This window comes from Nilaparvata lugens, chromosome 1 (genome assembly GCF_014356525.2).
Source record: "Nilaparvata lugens isolate BPH chromosome 1, ASM1435652v1, whole genome shotgun sequence".
NCBI lineage: Eukaryota > Metazoa > Arthropoda > Insecta > Hemiptera > Delphacidae > Nilaparvata > Nilaparvata lugens.
Genome location: NC_052504.1, coordinates 69,337,491 through 69,354,516, shown reverse-complemented (window position 1 = coordinate 69,354,516; position 17,026 = coordinate 69,337,491). Strand labels below are relative to the sequence as shown.

Genomic DNA, 17,026 nt, shown 5'->3' with positions numbered 1-17,026 from the left:
AATATTCAATGTTGGATTCGACGTCAGGCCGTAAATGAGGTTGATGATGTTGGGTCGAATGATGGATGTCCAGCCGGACAAGTTGGGTCAACTGAAGACCCAACACATCTAAGATGTCAATGTCAGTCGCCTAGCAAGAGTTTAGTTTGAACGTGAGTGGGGATGTTGGACTAATTCGTGGGCAACCAGTTGGGGCGTGAGTGGTGAAAATTCAGACATATACTCCGTACAAAATCACTTTTGACTTTGGAGGGACATGCGCAGCAGAGAAAGCATACATAGGTAGGGATACAACGGCGGTGATGTTACCGTTCTGAACCGGCCTGCCTTCTCTAATTTCTAGTGAGTATTCAAGCACTAATGTTAAACTTACAGAGTTTCCTCTCTGAAAGCATTCAGTTGACTGACTCTAATTGACAAATTGACAACTGCGCTTCTACCTATGACTCTATCCATCACTGTAATTGGCTGATCTCCCTCCATTTCTCTGCATCACATATTCCTCCAAGTCAAAAGTAATTTTGTAAATTAAAAGTAAAAAATGTACCTGAGACCCAAGATTCGCTCTCAGAAAACAAGGAGATTTGATTTTGATAGAGGTATGCCAATAGATGCCAGCTCTAGTAATGAATTCTACCTGGTATAAAAATACTAGTAGCTCTGTGAGCAGTAGACCTCACGCAGAATTCTCATCCACAAGTACCTGATTGAAACTATAGACCTTGTCACGTTATTTCTTTCAATAACGGGTTGCCCTGCTTGGCTTTAGTCGATAGAGCATGAGTAAAAAATTATATAACCCTTGTTGTGGTTCTTAGAATATATATTATACCAATTTCTTACTGGCTCGCCCAGGAGCTCCCGCAATTCTCTGCTCTTGCCAGTTACTGACGTCGGCTGCTCCAACAGTTCACAATTTCTGTGACTGATTTGTCGAAATCCGCAAGTATAGAGGCGAGAATTTGCGCTGCTACAACTTAAAGCTATAAATTTGGGACTCTTCTGGTCGTATATAATGATACTGGATAATTTATATAATTCTCTGGAACGTACTATCTCCAAAGATTTAGCTATTAATGCTGTATATCGCCGTCTTAACCAACTTATTCGGTGAAGAATAAAGTCGGATGGTAAACTTATTAATATTTCAATACTGGTAACTAGATAAATAAAAATGAGATTGGTCATGCATGGAAGTAGGGAAACAAATAAAGGATACACCATAAAATTTTAAATATGTATATTACACAAAAAAATCAACGAATAAATAAATATAGACATATATAGAGCAACAAGCAAAAATAATAAAAAAAAAGAACAAAATATATCAAAATGAAAGTATCACAGATTAGCTCACTAGTTTTTTAGCACGAAACGTTACCATGTGCTTTTTAAATCATTAATCATATGCATTTATTTTATGCAGCTCAGATATCGATTTGCTGCTGCTTGTCGACAAAAATCTCAAATATATATCTTCTTCCCAAAATAATAAAAATAATCAATTGATAAATTATAAATATCAAATATAATAATCTGTATATATCTCAGTATATTTCTCAGGGCTTAAGGTTCGGCCTCTGGTAGAATTAGATAAATCAATTTATCCGGTGAACATGAGCTATATTTATATATTTATAATTTGCTAATAAAATTAATGATTGAGTGAGCATATATATATTACAACATTAAATTTAAATATTCCTTTCATCTGTGCATCTTTAGACATATAAATTTGATATAGTTCTTAACTAGTAAAATATGCTTTTTGTACTTTCTAAGACTTGAGTAAGTTTTTTATATTAATTTCGATATTTATAACCTTTTGACGAGCTAGCTTTTTATATTTTTATTTCACTCAAAGCACTGAGGGCGCCCTAAATTCATATATTTTGATAATTTTCACTGACGTGCTGAAATTCCCAAGATGATGGTGGCGATCCAAATTTCCTGTCGTCCTGGATTTTCTGGTGGTTGAAGTCGTCTTCTCCAATAAATAAATATCTAAATGACTTACGCTTTAATACAGCATCACTAAGTCCTATAAAAAATTAATTAATGAATTTAGACTTAAATCTCTTAAACGTACAATTTAACAAAAGGGACTTGTGCTCTATAAAATTTTGGTGGCGTTCCAAGGCGGCGTCTGGCTAGCAAGTGGGCTCTGATCCACCCCTATTTTCTACAATCATACTTCCGACTTCCAAATTTGCATATATTTAAATATTCAGTTACTACGCCATTAAAAAGATCAAATAGTCCGTGCCAATCTGCTAAGCTATTACCTATATCTTAGGTATTACATTTTATAATTACTCAGATTACATCCGATACATAAACTGAGTAGTGATGACTTATAAATTCCTATCATTTATATAAATATCTATGGATAAATTTGAATCAGCTCGTTATTGCCGCCCATCAACTACTGCAATTTGATTGGTTCATCCAAAATTCATAAATGTATCCATGCACCTACTGAATATCATACTTCCTTATTATTTTTATTTTTTTTATGTGTTTTGTACATGCTCATTACAGATAATAAATTTTTGTTGCCATGTTGCTTTTCCATTTACAACAAGTTGCCATGTGGTTACCAAATCCTCTAGTTGAATACAATTTGTTTATAACAAAAATTTGCCAAGGTGTCTGGCTAGATTTCAAATGACATGGCTTGATCGATTATTAGGTTGCCGACCAGTAGGTATTATAGCCTAACCTCAAAATTCCAATATTTTATATAATATAATAAATAGCAAATAAAATTCTTTTCTAATTTGGCTGTTCTAAAAGTAGCCATGATACCCGTTATTATCTAATCTTTCACTTGTTGCTATCGCACCCGGCGATAATAGAGCAGCTGTTTGCTCGAGACCTATAAAATCCTTTCAATTATCGATTTTGCTTGCTTTTCCAAATTTAATTTATTACAACCTTATGGAAATACAGCAATAGACTGGCTTCTCCACACATCTGTGTAATCACTTGCCAGCTGATTTATGATGAATAATTCTATAGTCTAATTTTTACTCTAATATTGGCGTATGAAGGAGGCTCCTTTTCCTTTTATATTATCCTTGAAATGCAAAATTTCCAAAAACCATGTATATATGTCGATGCGCAATTAAAAAGGAACAAAGGAATTTCATAAAAATCTATTACCACGTTTTGCCATAAATGCGCAACATATAAACATTTAAACATTTAAACAATTAAACATTTAAACATTTAAACATTAAACATTAAACATTTAACATTTAAACATTTAAACATTAAACATTAAAACATTTAACATTTAAACATTAAACATTAAAACATTCAACCATTTAAACATTTAAACATTTAACATTAAACATTAAACATTTAACCATTTAAACATTTAAACATTAAACATTAAAACATTTAACATTTAAACATTAAACATTTAACCATTTAAACATTTAAAATTTAAACATTTAAACATTTAAACATTTAAACATTTAACATTAAACATTTAAACATTTAACATTTAAACATTTAAACATTTAACATTTAAACTTTAAACATTTAAACATTTAACATTTAAACATTAAAACATTTGAACATTTAAACATTTAAACATTTAAACATTTAAACATTTAAACATTTAAACATTTAAACATTTAAACATTTAAACATTTGAACATTTAAACATTTAAACATTTAAACATTTAAACATTTAAACATTTAACATTTGAACATTTAAACATTTAAACATTTAAACATTTAAACATTTAAACATTTAAACATTTAAACATTTAAACATTTAAACATTTAAACATTTAAACATTTAAACATTTAAACCTTTAAACATTTAAACATTAAACATTTAAACATTTAAACATTTAACATTTAAACATTTAAACATTTAAACATTTAAACTTTAACATTTAAACATTTAAACATTTAAACATTAAACATTTAAACATTTAAACATTTAAACATTTAACATTTAAACATTTAACATTTAAACATTTAAACATTTAAACATTTAAACATTAAACATTTAACATTTAAACATTTAAACATTTAAACATTTAAACATTTAAACATTTAAACATTTAAAATTTAAACATTTAAACATTTAAACATTTAAACATTTAAACATTTAAACATTTAAACATTAAACATTTAAACAATTAAACATTTAAACATTTAAACATTTAAACATTAAACATTTAAACATTAAACATTTAAACATTTAAACATTTAAACATTTAAACATTTAAACATTTAAACATTTAAACATTTAAACATTTAAACATTTAAACATTAAACATTTAAACATTTAAACATTCAAACATTTAAACATTTAAACATTTAACATTTAAACATTTAAACATTTAAACATTCAAACATTTAAACATTTAAACATTAAACATTTAACCATTTAAACATTTAAACATAAACATTTAAAACATTTAACATTTAAACATTAAAACATTCAAACATTTAAACATTTAAACATTTAAACATTTGAACATTTAAACATTTAACATTTGAACATTTAAACATTTGAACATTTAAACATTAAAACATTTGAACATTTAAACATTTAAACATTTAAACATTTAAACATTTAACATTTAAACATTTAAACATTTAACCATTTAACATTTAAACATTTAACATTTAAACATTTAAACATTTAAACATTTAAACATTTAAACATTTAAACATTTAAACATTAAGAGAAATGCCAAACCGTCGACTTGAATATTAGACCTCACTTCGCTCGGTCAATTAGCCTAGACAAAACGTCAATATGGTGTAAACTTCGACAACTTTTTGATAACTTCAACATTCAATTATATTTGGGAATCTCAAATATGTTAGGGTTTTTCCAACAATACTGATTAGAGTTAGACAAAATACGCTTCGGAAGTTTTGACCTACTACGGCAATGCGGCATAGTCGAAAATAATTCACTAATTATTTCAAGCTACTAATTATTCATTTTATCAACATCTTCGAGCCAATGTTATCTATTTAGCTGCATGGATCGTTAATAACTCTTGTTTAATCACCATAACTCCATAAATATTTTGCACAAGCTGATTGGCTAAAATATACAGATGAACTCTGTGACTTTATTCTTAATCGAGATCAATGTTGCAATTCCGCTCCTCAACTCTATTGTCCTTTAATAGATGTCGGCTCATTCCCCGCTTGAATTAATTCAATCTTGCAAAGCAATTGAAGAGGTCCACTATGAAGAGTTTGGTTTAGCTAGGCTAACTCCAGTTTACCCTTTATATTGCATATTGAGAGTTCAACGGTTCAACCAGGGAATCAGAGAGATACAATCAAGTACAATCAATCATGAGATACCGTACAATCAAACATGGTTTGCATATGGTTGAAAATAAAACTACAAACAGTTAATGCAATGAAACATTTCTTAAAATCAGATGATTATTTTAATCTCTATATAGATCCACTCCGTTTTTCCCAAATATAAAGAATGTACTGTATATTATTTCATAATAAATGATCAGTTCTTGAAGTACTTCTGGGCAGAATGTATTTATTTTTGTGGAGATAAATTTGATTATTTAATTGAATGTGATACCCTACCTCCTGTGGAGGATGCCCATCATAAAGGGCATGAGAAATTCTTTTCATCTCAAATTCAAAATTCTTCATACCTTCTGAAAAGTGCTATTCACAATAAAACAAGAATTCAACTGAATAAGGCTGGTTACACACCGATTAGTCAAGACAAGACTAGTCACATTTATAGTCACAACTTCACATACTTATCATTATCCATTTAAATTGACATTATCACACAAATATTGTTTCCATTGTTATATTTTTCTAGGGGGAAAATGCATGAGAAATGCATGAACAACATGAATTATTTCAGATTAGTTCTGTGAGCTTTAGAATACATTATGTTACGCATATCTCAATATATAAAATAGATGATGCTTGGATGAACTTCACAATATCCTCTACACATATTCATCATTGTTTCTTATCATGTCTACCTTCATATGTATCCTTCCTGTATTCAATTATTCATTATCAATCTCTTTTATCATGATACCATATTTATTGTCCAAGTTCTTGTGTATTGGTCATAGAAATGAGGAATATTTCACCCAAGAATATGATGTATAAGCCTACTATTCTATACTTTGCTTTGCAGGTGAATTACTATAGATAAAATACATAGGTACAATCCTTTCTATACAGAATGAGACATTATATGTATGAAACCAACTTAATATTTCTGTAACAAGGATAATTTGAAAACAGGTTTGATCTAGGATCCTATTTGAATTGGAAAACTATTTTTCTGTGGCTTCAAAATTTTGTTATGCCATCTTGGATCTGAAATTTTGAATCTTGACATTTTTTAAAACGGGAAGTAAACACGAGTTCTACAGAGAATTGAAACACAAGAGAGAATGAATGGCGAAATGTGCGATCCATGAATGAATTCATGAACTGCACATCGATACCACAAACCGTTCCAAAGATATTCACATTCAAATATACTAATAAATTGTAAATAAATGAAATAGATGAGTGCATTGAAAATCTAAACTAAATTCTACTTTCCTAATTGTTAGTAAACACTTATAAGAGCATCTATTCACATATTTATCACTTGAAACAATAAAGTTTGATCAGTCACAATGTACTCATCATTCATTGACTTTTTGTTGTATGATTTATTTATATGTGAATATCTTCGAAACTGTCTGATATATCGTTGTGTGGCTTTCTTCACGCATTGAAGTTCTGAAACGAAATCATGTATCACTTGACCACCTTCCCATTTCAATATATTATGAAGTTGGATATTGAATTCAAAATGACGGATCAAAATTTTGAAGACACAGAAAAATAGTAATTCAAATAGGATCCCCAATGAAATATATTGTCCAATTATCCTTGTAACAGAAATATTAAGCTGTTCCCATACATATGCCTCACTCTGTATAACACGATTCTAGCGAGTCACAGAAAAAATTGAAAGTATTTGTCCTGGAACGAAATTAATGTTGAGAAGCAGTGGCGGCAAACCTTACACGCATCTTTCACACGTGTGCAGTGTGCACTGTGCAGTGTTGATACTAATCTGTTGTCAGTCAATTAATATAAGTTGAGCGTTGCATGTGTGAAGTGTTTATTTACTTTGTCCAAGTGCCAGCTCTCTCTCTCTCTCTCTGCCTAATCATCTTGGTAATCCGATCAACTTATATAGATATACATAAATTACTACCTATTTATATACAACCTTGGATTGGCTCCGATCTTCAAAAATGAAAGATTACAAAAAGACAGCAGCTGCAACTGATGAAAGGCAAAGGCGTTAACCGCGTTGACTTCTGATGGATCGGAAACAGCAGAGTAGCTTAGTGAAAATAGAAGCCGCTCATTTTTTCAAATGACTCATGTCCAATAATTACAATTCACATCACACTTGATTTAGTACTTTCCCACGAATCTGTAGTGCTGTTGATGTCTGATTTTATCAGTCAACGGGTTTCGTAGATCTACTTCACACAGTACCTACCCACTACATCAATTGGTATTCACTGATCAATTGGCGATTCATTGATAGCAAGGGACATAAAGGTATGAATAAAATTGAATGTGACATGCCAAAGACAAAAATAACGTTCACAGTACCATTTCTCCTAATGTTCCTTCATGTCTCTCAAATGCCGTTATGTTGGTAATATTCGTTGCGGAGTATCTACTGATCATTCTTATTAGAAATTTATTACAATAATTGGAGTTTAAAGGATTATCAACCCACCAATGAATTTGTCACTAGGCGTCAAATCTGCAAAACCGTAGAAACCAATCCGAAAAAACAAAACAATTTCAAACCATTGAACGAAAATACCAAAAACCAAATAAGGAAAATTTCACTTCATATATACATAATCAATATGTTGTTAACTTCCAAGCTCTCAGTAGTATAGGACATAAAACTGCAAATTTCATATTCATAAACATTCAGAACTCATCGAATAGAGTTCATCTCAAGTGAATCCTCGGGTAAGGATCCCCCAAATTCCTCGCATGACTTGCATTCATGAAATTATCTGTTTGGAAAAAGTATCCTTCATTCTTGTAATATCTAGTCTTGAAAGTGATGAGAAATTTCTTGGCAGTGACAAATAATAATGCCTTGCTCTTGGAAAATTTAAATTTATTCCATTTTCTGAGGTTTTGTGGAATATTATGTTCCATTATTTGTTGAATCGCAATAATCATACCCAGTATGACCAACTGACCAAAGCTTCCAAGGTACCGGTACCAAGTTATCTAGCGTTAGTTCCTCCATCTCTTGTGTGACGTACTTCCGTTGGCCTTTTAACTGCTTGTCCATTCAATTGAGTGGCTATTAGAATCTATCAATGAACAATAAATTCATTGAATCCATCACTAAATGTTGACTAATCGCAATAACTGTCTGGCATAAATTTAGACAGCGCTAGACTTCTCAAGTGAACCATCTGCTACCCTCTCCTATCCTTCCAAACTCTCTCTTTTTCAATGCCTTGTCTTCTCACTCGCTCTCACACTGCAAGCGGTGATAGATCATTTTGACAGCTAATTTTTAATCTTCCCTGCTTATAGCCTATTGTTTGCCCAATAAATCAAGCTTTATTTCCATATTAGCTATTTATGTTTATTATCAACTTTAATTATGTTTCAATTTATACCTAATTATTAATTAACTGAGTTGTTCAAATATGATAAGTTTCAGCTTATACAGTGGTATTAAGTTCAGTGCTTGAAATCATATACACTGGAATGCCGGGTTTTACAAATCTGGAACAACTATTTTTAATCTTTTATCATATAATCACTGTACTCTATAGCTATACTTACTATAATTCCTACTGATCATTCTACTGTCCGGAGTTCAATGACTAAAAGCTATCCAAGTCTGTGTTGTAAGCTTTTTATCAAGTATTGATATTGATATTGATATTCTTAATGCAATCCAATGTGATAGCAATTTCAATGAAATCTAATTATATCCTCGTACTTTTATTATATTATTTAATATCAGAGGACAAAGTTACGATAAGAGTTTTCGAGGGTTTTAGAGTGAGGTGACAAAATGACTCTCCATCCATTTAAACGACAAGGAATCGATGTAGTTGAGTTTTTATATAGCCTACCGCTAATACATTTGCAACTTGATAGAAATAAAGTGACCCACGTAGTCTTGGCGCCCCTGTGTCCATCACATGGTGGTAGTGTTAGCCTACTGTATTAAGAAAAACTGATTCTAAAAGCTGAGCTTCCAGTCTTTCATCTTTTAGCATATTGTATCTTCTCATTGAAACAAGTTCTAATTAGACTCTAATAAACAACATAGCAGTCTGTATGCATATCAACAACCCCACAGTGTTCTTTGTCTGGCTAAGTAGAAGCTGTCACTTTCAAGATTGATGTTCAGATTTAATGGCTTTTTGACAGTGGTTGAAGAAAGAAACTAAACTAGCAGACAAGTTGAAGCTAAAATGAGAGGAAGAAGCAAAAATAGAAGGAGAAGGTGGTAGAAGATGTTGTGGAGAAGGAGGAAGAAGAGAAGTTGGTGAAGGAGAACGGAAATGTGAGGAGAACAAGATGATAATTACGATCACTATGGAGAAAAAATGAAAAATCTAGGGGGTCCGAGAGAACAAGAAGGTTAAATGACAGTTTACTGGTCTACAATCGGCTACTCTAAACAGAATTTCCTTACTACACTCAAGGCAGAAGCAAGTAAAATAAAACACATACCGTATTTAGATTGAAAGAGATATATCAGTTTAATAGGTTGTATATTGAACGCCGAAGCTTAATGCTAGGCACATGTCCCCCACATGGTTGTGTCACTAGTTTGACACTCAATCTAATGTGTCTTGTTCTATAAAATGAAGCTACTAACCCATATGTGGCCGTAAATCAAGCCTCCCTTTTATGAATTCTAATTAACTTTTTATTCACTGACACTGCTGTCCGTGTATGTGAATTTTAAGCGAACTGCAGTCATCCGATAAATTAATGCTCATTGATAAACTTTTTACGTTACGAAATAGATCATGAATGGGGAATTCTATATGACTGCTACTAATGTTCTGGAGAGAGCGATATTTTATACGAGCATCTTCAGTACGGTACAGTGTTATTGGATTTATGGTACCGTATTTGAATCTTGAAAGTTGAAACGTTGTCCATATTTTATTAGCAATGCCCCTCACTATCGTCCATTTTGGAAAGTAATTTGTTGGTCCTCATTTATGATTAAATATGGTCTCACATTAGCCTACCAATACGTGAAACCTGAGCTTACAGAAGATGTTTTGGTTCATAGTACGAACAAAAACAGAGCGAGAAGTGAGGAAGATTAGGGTCACGAAGTCATAATAATGCAGTAGGATATTATTTTTCAGACAAATATTTATGAAGAATTGTTACACCGATTTAAACTTTGTTGTATTTCCATAAAATGATTCAAACCCCATAATATTTTTTTTAATTAGTTTAAAATCAAACTTTTATAATTATATTGTGCTGCTTATTTGAAATCATAATCTCAACACGCGACCAAACTAAAGTGCAGCAAGCCATGTAGCCTATATAGCAATGGTAATCAATAAATATGTATGGATACGTATAAAAGTGTGGTCGATTCATATTGTAATAAAATTAAGGCCTACTGCTACTCATGAGTTTAATGCAGCAAGAAGTCAAAAAAAAATGGATTTTTTTAAAAACGTTGTTATATTATCCGCTGCAATTTCACTGAGTTCACTGACTAAATCCTACACTATGACAAAATTATGCGGCATTTAAATTAAATACATTTAATCCTACTTGATTCCTGCTATTCGAAATAGTAAGTAGGAGATAATCATCTCACCACTGACTTCGATTGGCCAAGAAGGCTGTTCTCCAGTAGTCAGTGACTGTTGAAATTGAAATGTTACTGTAAATAAACCTCTGCAGGATTTAGTGCGTTTATTTTAGAATGGCAGTGAGGGTCAACATTTCCAACGAGGTGAGGAGCCTGAGACACAAATCCCTTTTGATCCTGGCCGACTATTTTAATGCCTGGTCTCACAAAAAGAAATAAAAAACGTTGGTCAGTGAGTTTAGATAACAAAACAATACAGATCAACTTCGATTATACTGAACATGAATAATTATGTGAGACGTGTTATCTTTCTATGAAATTAGAAAAAAATAATGAAATAATTGTACATGAAACAGAATGAATCACTGCGATACTTAAATCATCTAAAAAAGCATTACTTAATTCTAAATTTTTTCATTATTGACCTAATGATTTCATACGCAATTTTACTCTTACTTCCTCAAGATGATTCATTCACCCATAACTCAAATAATATAATGTTGCTTCAGTAATTAGATACAGTACTTGGAACATGCATATACATTATTGAAAATAATAATAATGAAGAATATATACCAGTACCAATTAGTATTGTGCTCTAGGTACATATTGATCAATACTTACATAATAACAATATCAACATCAACCATAAATAATGATAAAAGTTGAAGAAAATAATGTAGAACACAAAATTATAATGCTTATATGAAAATACAAAGGCGAGCGAGCCTACTCCTTCATTTGAAGACTTCAACTCCCCCCCCCCTTTCAATGATCGACAATGAGTGAAGGGAGCCTGCTGACCAACTACTGTAATAAAATTCAGACCGATCATAAATCGTGTATAACGAGGCGTAGAAGATCAAAGAGGCGCTCATGCACTCACCATTCACTCATTATCTCCTACTACATATTACTGTAAAATTACTCTTCAAAGAAGGTTTTTGTACTCCCTTCAACATCGACGTACTCTACTTGATTGAGTTGATTCTTTGGAGTTCATGTCCGGTATTTTTCGGGACGAAGGAGACAGAGATCATCTATAATATAATAAATAAAAGAATTGGCTTATACATGTACTGGATAGGAAATACACGAATGACGCATCATCTCGTCTGAACTACTGAACTGATTAACTTGGAATTTAGCATATAGAATCTCAATTTACCGATGATGGTTATATTTTATAGGCCTATTTTAAATTCTTCAAGATTTCAGTAGATCAAGTTTCCAGTTTGTCAAGTTTTTAATCAGACCCTTGCGGAGCACGCGTTACCAGTCATGAATAAAACGTTGATGAGTAGAAGGGGTAACTTCTAAAAAATAGTGATCCTCTAACCTCCTTGAGATAAAATAAGGGTACAATAAAGATTTGGAAATGTAAAAGTACGTCAATTATTTTCGCTGGAAAAGACGTGAAGGTTTAAATATGCATTCTACCGAAATATTTAGAAATATAGAAATAGTTCATGATCAAGGTTCAATATTCATTTATTTTCCAATAATCTAGCGACCAATAAATTATACTAGGTACTGGAAAATTACAGTACTGTACCGTATTGGATTTTCTTGGAATGGAAACAATATTCGGTTATCGAGTGATCGATCGGTTATCGATTTGACACCTTGTGAGACCGCACTCCTAATGATCATGAACTACGTAGTTTATCAATATAGGAACTGGAACTACAATTAATAGATAAGCCGCTAAGACTGAGATTTGTGTTTCATCAAAGATCTGGAAAAATTTCAACTATGAAAAGCAACCATTGTGGAATCTCACACGTCAGTATCTGTAATAAGCTTGATTAAATCTGGAACACTCGAACACTATCATAGAAGCATTCACGAAACCGTTAGAGGTTAGACATTGGCATTTTGCAGTAATGAATTGACACAAACATCGTATGAAGCTTGAACAAGATAGACGATGAATAAGAGAGGGAGAGAACTTCAAATTGAGCTTGAAAGAAGGGTTGAGCTACTCGAATTCTCTATATTAGTGGATGTGGTATTCAACAACGCATATGTATATATTCTTTTCTAGTTCATCTATTTGCTGTTTATTACATCAATGCTCGCTTATTCATTCATCTTCTTCCCCTTCTAATGACTTATCTCCTTATTCCGGCTTCTTACTTTGCGACGGCATCTTAAGGCATCGCATTAGCTCGTGAAGCGCTTAACATTGCTGACAACTGTTGAGCATAAACCATGCAAAGAAAAACTCTCCAGCAGGAATTATTTCGTCAACTGTAAGGACCTTTTAGAGCAAGTTTACGTTTGAAGTGGAACCATGTGACTTGTGACTTTGATGTGTAGAGTGTGGACCCTTTTTATGTTTCAAACATTGGAAGCTCAGTCCTTTTGCCCACACTTAGCTTCTGTGTACAGTACGGTAAGCCTACCACGGTAGACTATGAGAACTTGAAACTGTATCGGCCTACCAAAACTATCAATAATTGATACAAAATTGAAGGTGTCTACTGATGGATCATGTCATCATGTGGAAGGGTTTCAAAATTCACTGAAACTCGATGATTAGGCTACTTCTGAGATGTAGCATGTAGGCACACTCAAATGAGATTGAGGAGCATGATCAATCAATAAAATCTCAGCACACTACATTCAAATATATAAAACCTGACAAGAGACAATTGATAATAATATTGTGATAGATTCCATGAAATAATTATCAATAATTGTAGTAATAGGTACTTTCGAGATGAAGACATTTAAGATTCAAGTTATATTATTTCGATATTTTAATATAAAACACGTTTTGCCTCTCTCTAGAACAAGTGGAATTTTGATTGTTTGCAGGTCTAATGGTCGTACGCAGAATGTTATGGTCAGTTACTTTTATTTTTCGTCTGGATTCTATCTCCAAAAAGCAAACTTAGATACTCCTGAACCAAACAACATGTCTATCAAGAATCAACATTATTTGTGGAATATTTTTGTTGCAGTTTAGCACATAGTTAAGTTGTAGACTAAACATATACCTTTTTATGGACTGTAGTCTACTATAACCACAGAAAATAACTGATTTTTATGCTCTTTTTAGTACTTCTTTAGGTAAGGAGTTTTGAATGTTGCATCATTTTTGGGAATTTCTCGTTTTCACAGACTTCTCAACCGACTATCGACTGATAATTTTGTTGTTTAAATTGATTGATGCTAAGAGGCTACGAATAAGCCTCCTATATATGAAATTTGAAATTATAATTTTTCAACGGAATGTGGCGTACGGTACTAGTACCAAGATTCTGTGAGTGTCTGAGGAACAATTCAAACTTTATTACTTTACTATGTTTCAAAAAACATTACTTCTTTCAAATCAGCCACAACTGTTTTACTTCAGAGATCAAGTCAATGTGTTCTTGAAGGATATCAAATCATGAATCATTCAACTTCGGTGTTATAAGTGTATATTAATTATATATCAACAATTTTTTCCATCTCAGATATTGATAAAATGCAAGTACCGTACAAAAGATTTTTAAAAACATTCAAACGAAAGATTGGGTTGAGGAGCTAAATGCTAGATTTGATGAGCAAAATGCTAAGTTTGATAAGCAAATGCTAAGTTTAATGCTAGGTTTGATGATATGAAGCAAGAATTTGCTAGCATTAGACTAGAGCAGGTTAGTATAAACCTTCTATTGAAAGATGCACATGAAACATTGAAAGATAGTCATGAAGATGAAAACAAATTGAAGCATGATAATAGTAGTGTTAAGATACAAGATCAACTCATTCAAGTTTCTGACAATGTAGGCCTAGTTACTGTTGTTGAAAAAGTCAACCCTAATGAGATAGTAGAATTGAGTAAAGAAGTAGGTAGGGAGTTGTCTTCACTGAAAGTCAACTATCATGAAAGTAATATTGCTACATTGAAGGTTAGGAAAACTATAAACAAAGTGAATGATTACATGAGACAGGTTTCTGTGGAGGTTAGGAACAATGTAAACAAAATGAATGTTGCTTTGAGTCAAGTTGATGAGTTCAACTTTCAACTGAGAATTGAAAAGGTGTATGCAATGCATTCTCAAGTGAACATGACTAACTTTTGCAAGCAAAATGGCTTTGTTAAAACAAATGAACCCATGAATAAAATTATGTTCTTGAAGAAAACAAAACACAAAGTCACCATTAATGTGTTAGTATTCAAAGGTTGTTTCAAGTTGCTTATTTACAAGATGATGACAGTGAATCACATGATGAAAGGGTATTCCCCAACACACAATGATTAGGAATCCTGTGTTATGCCGGGATTCAGAATAGCATAATCGCTACACAGTGTATGGTAAGAGTCCATAATTGTGTCTTTTTTCTTTCCTGTAGCCTATTTTTCTTGGCCTTAATCTTTTCAAATTTCGATTCTTCCTGTCTTTGTGTAATGTTCAGTAAAATTTCTTCTATGTTGCATATCTTAACCAATCTTGTCCATAGTCATTTAAATTTGTATTCTTCTGAAATAATTTTGGAAGTTAAAATAGTAGCTTATTTTCCTAATCTTTAAATTGTTGATAAAACTTAACTTTTCTAAATCTATCCATTGTAGTGTAAATAATTGTTTGCTTGTGATATATTTTTTCATCATGTATCACTTATGTGAAGTGTATCAATTTTGTGTGTTGTTTTAGGGAACTTATTACCTACCCATTATTAATCTTTCTCTTCTTTGTATTATTTAGGAATTTATTTACCCAATTTTCTTTTTCTCTTGTTTGTATTTTTTAGGGAACTTATTTACCCATTATTCATCTTGATCGTCTTTGTATTATAATCTTGAAATGTTTGTACTTATTATACAGTCTTTAAATTTTAAATTATTTTCAAAAATAAATGGTTCAATTTGGAACATGCTGAAATCTATTCTTATGTATAAATTCTTTTGTTATAATAAATAAACTTCAAAATTTGAAAGTATTAATGAATTGTGTAGCCATATATATGTGATGTATTAATGAAAGTTAACTTGAATAATAATTTTCATTGAATAAAAACGTTTTGTTATATTATTAATTGAAATAAGTTTTTGTGATTGATGTCTTTTTCTAAATTAAAAAAAAAAAATTGTTTGTTCTATAAATTTTGATATGATTGATTATCGTTTGAAATGGATGCTGGAGTGTATGTAGAATTTTTAGTGGGTTGTTGATTAGAATTTTGCTGGTATGTGATTGTTTTTTGAGATGGAAAACCATTATTGCCTAAAGAAGAATGACCAGAAGGTTATGACTTAGAGAGGCAGTAATGAGATAATATTTTTTGTGTTGATTACTTATGTTGATTGCCATAGATGCAAAATAATGATTAATAATGTTGATTGCCATAGATGCAAAATGATGATTACTTATGAATATTGATTGCCTTTGAAGCAAAATATTATTGATGTTTTGAATGATTTCTGTTTAATGATTGATAGTAAAGTTTTGTCATGGAATGTAGTTTGTGTTTAGAACATTGAAAAGTCGAAATAAACTATAGTATCCAACAAACGATGATTAATAATATTAAATAATTTTCTTTTTATACAATTTTTGAACAAAATTAAAACTAAATAATTTTGAAACCCTGAATGATAAATCATAAATGTGAAATGAACTTGCTATAAATGAAATGTTATACTAAATGATAATGAAATGCAGATATATTATGAAATGATTGTGAATAGAAGATCAATTGTCTGAAATTATTGAAATATGTATTGAACTTATTTTTTGTTGTGATGATCTGATGTTTTTTTACAATTTTGATAATGATACAGGGTGTTATGAAATTCTATTTCTATTTGAAGAATGGATTAATTTTGATATTTGAACAGTGAATAAATGGAAATGAATTATTTTTTTTTTATTTTGGAATTTATAATTGATTTCTCCATATTTCACAATTTATGTATTGCTGACTGTATAATAAGATGTTAACAAATTCAATTTTATATTGACTATATACTTAAAAATAATTATCATGTGTATTAGATTGTATTGATAGCCTAATCAAGATTTTCTTCTTAGTTTATAAGCATTTTAAGATAACAGGTACAGCACAGACATTAACATTGAAATAGTTATCATGTGAATCTCGAAATCAGCAACAAGTGAACGCCATGAA

The 17,026-nt window shown here is 31.1% G+C and overlaps 1 protein-coding gene across 1 annotated transcript in view; it reads right to left on the bottom strand.

Moving 5' to 3' along the window:
* LOC111054133 (protein eiger) overlaps positions 1-17,026 on the bottom strand; it is a 45,868-nt gene that overhangs the window by 15,981 nt on the left and 12,861 nt on the right. The gene's annotated exons all lie outside the window — the stretch shown is intronic.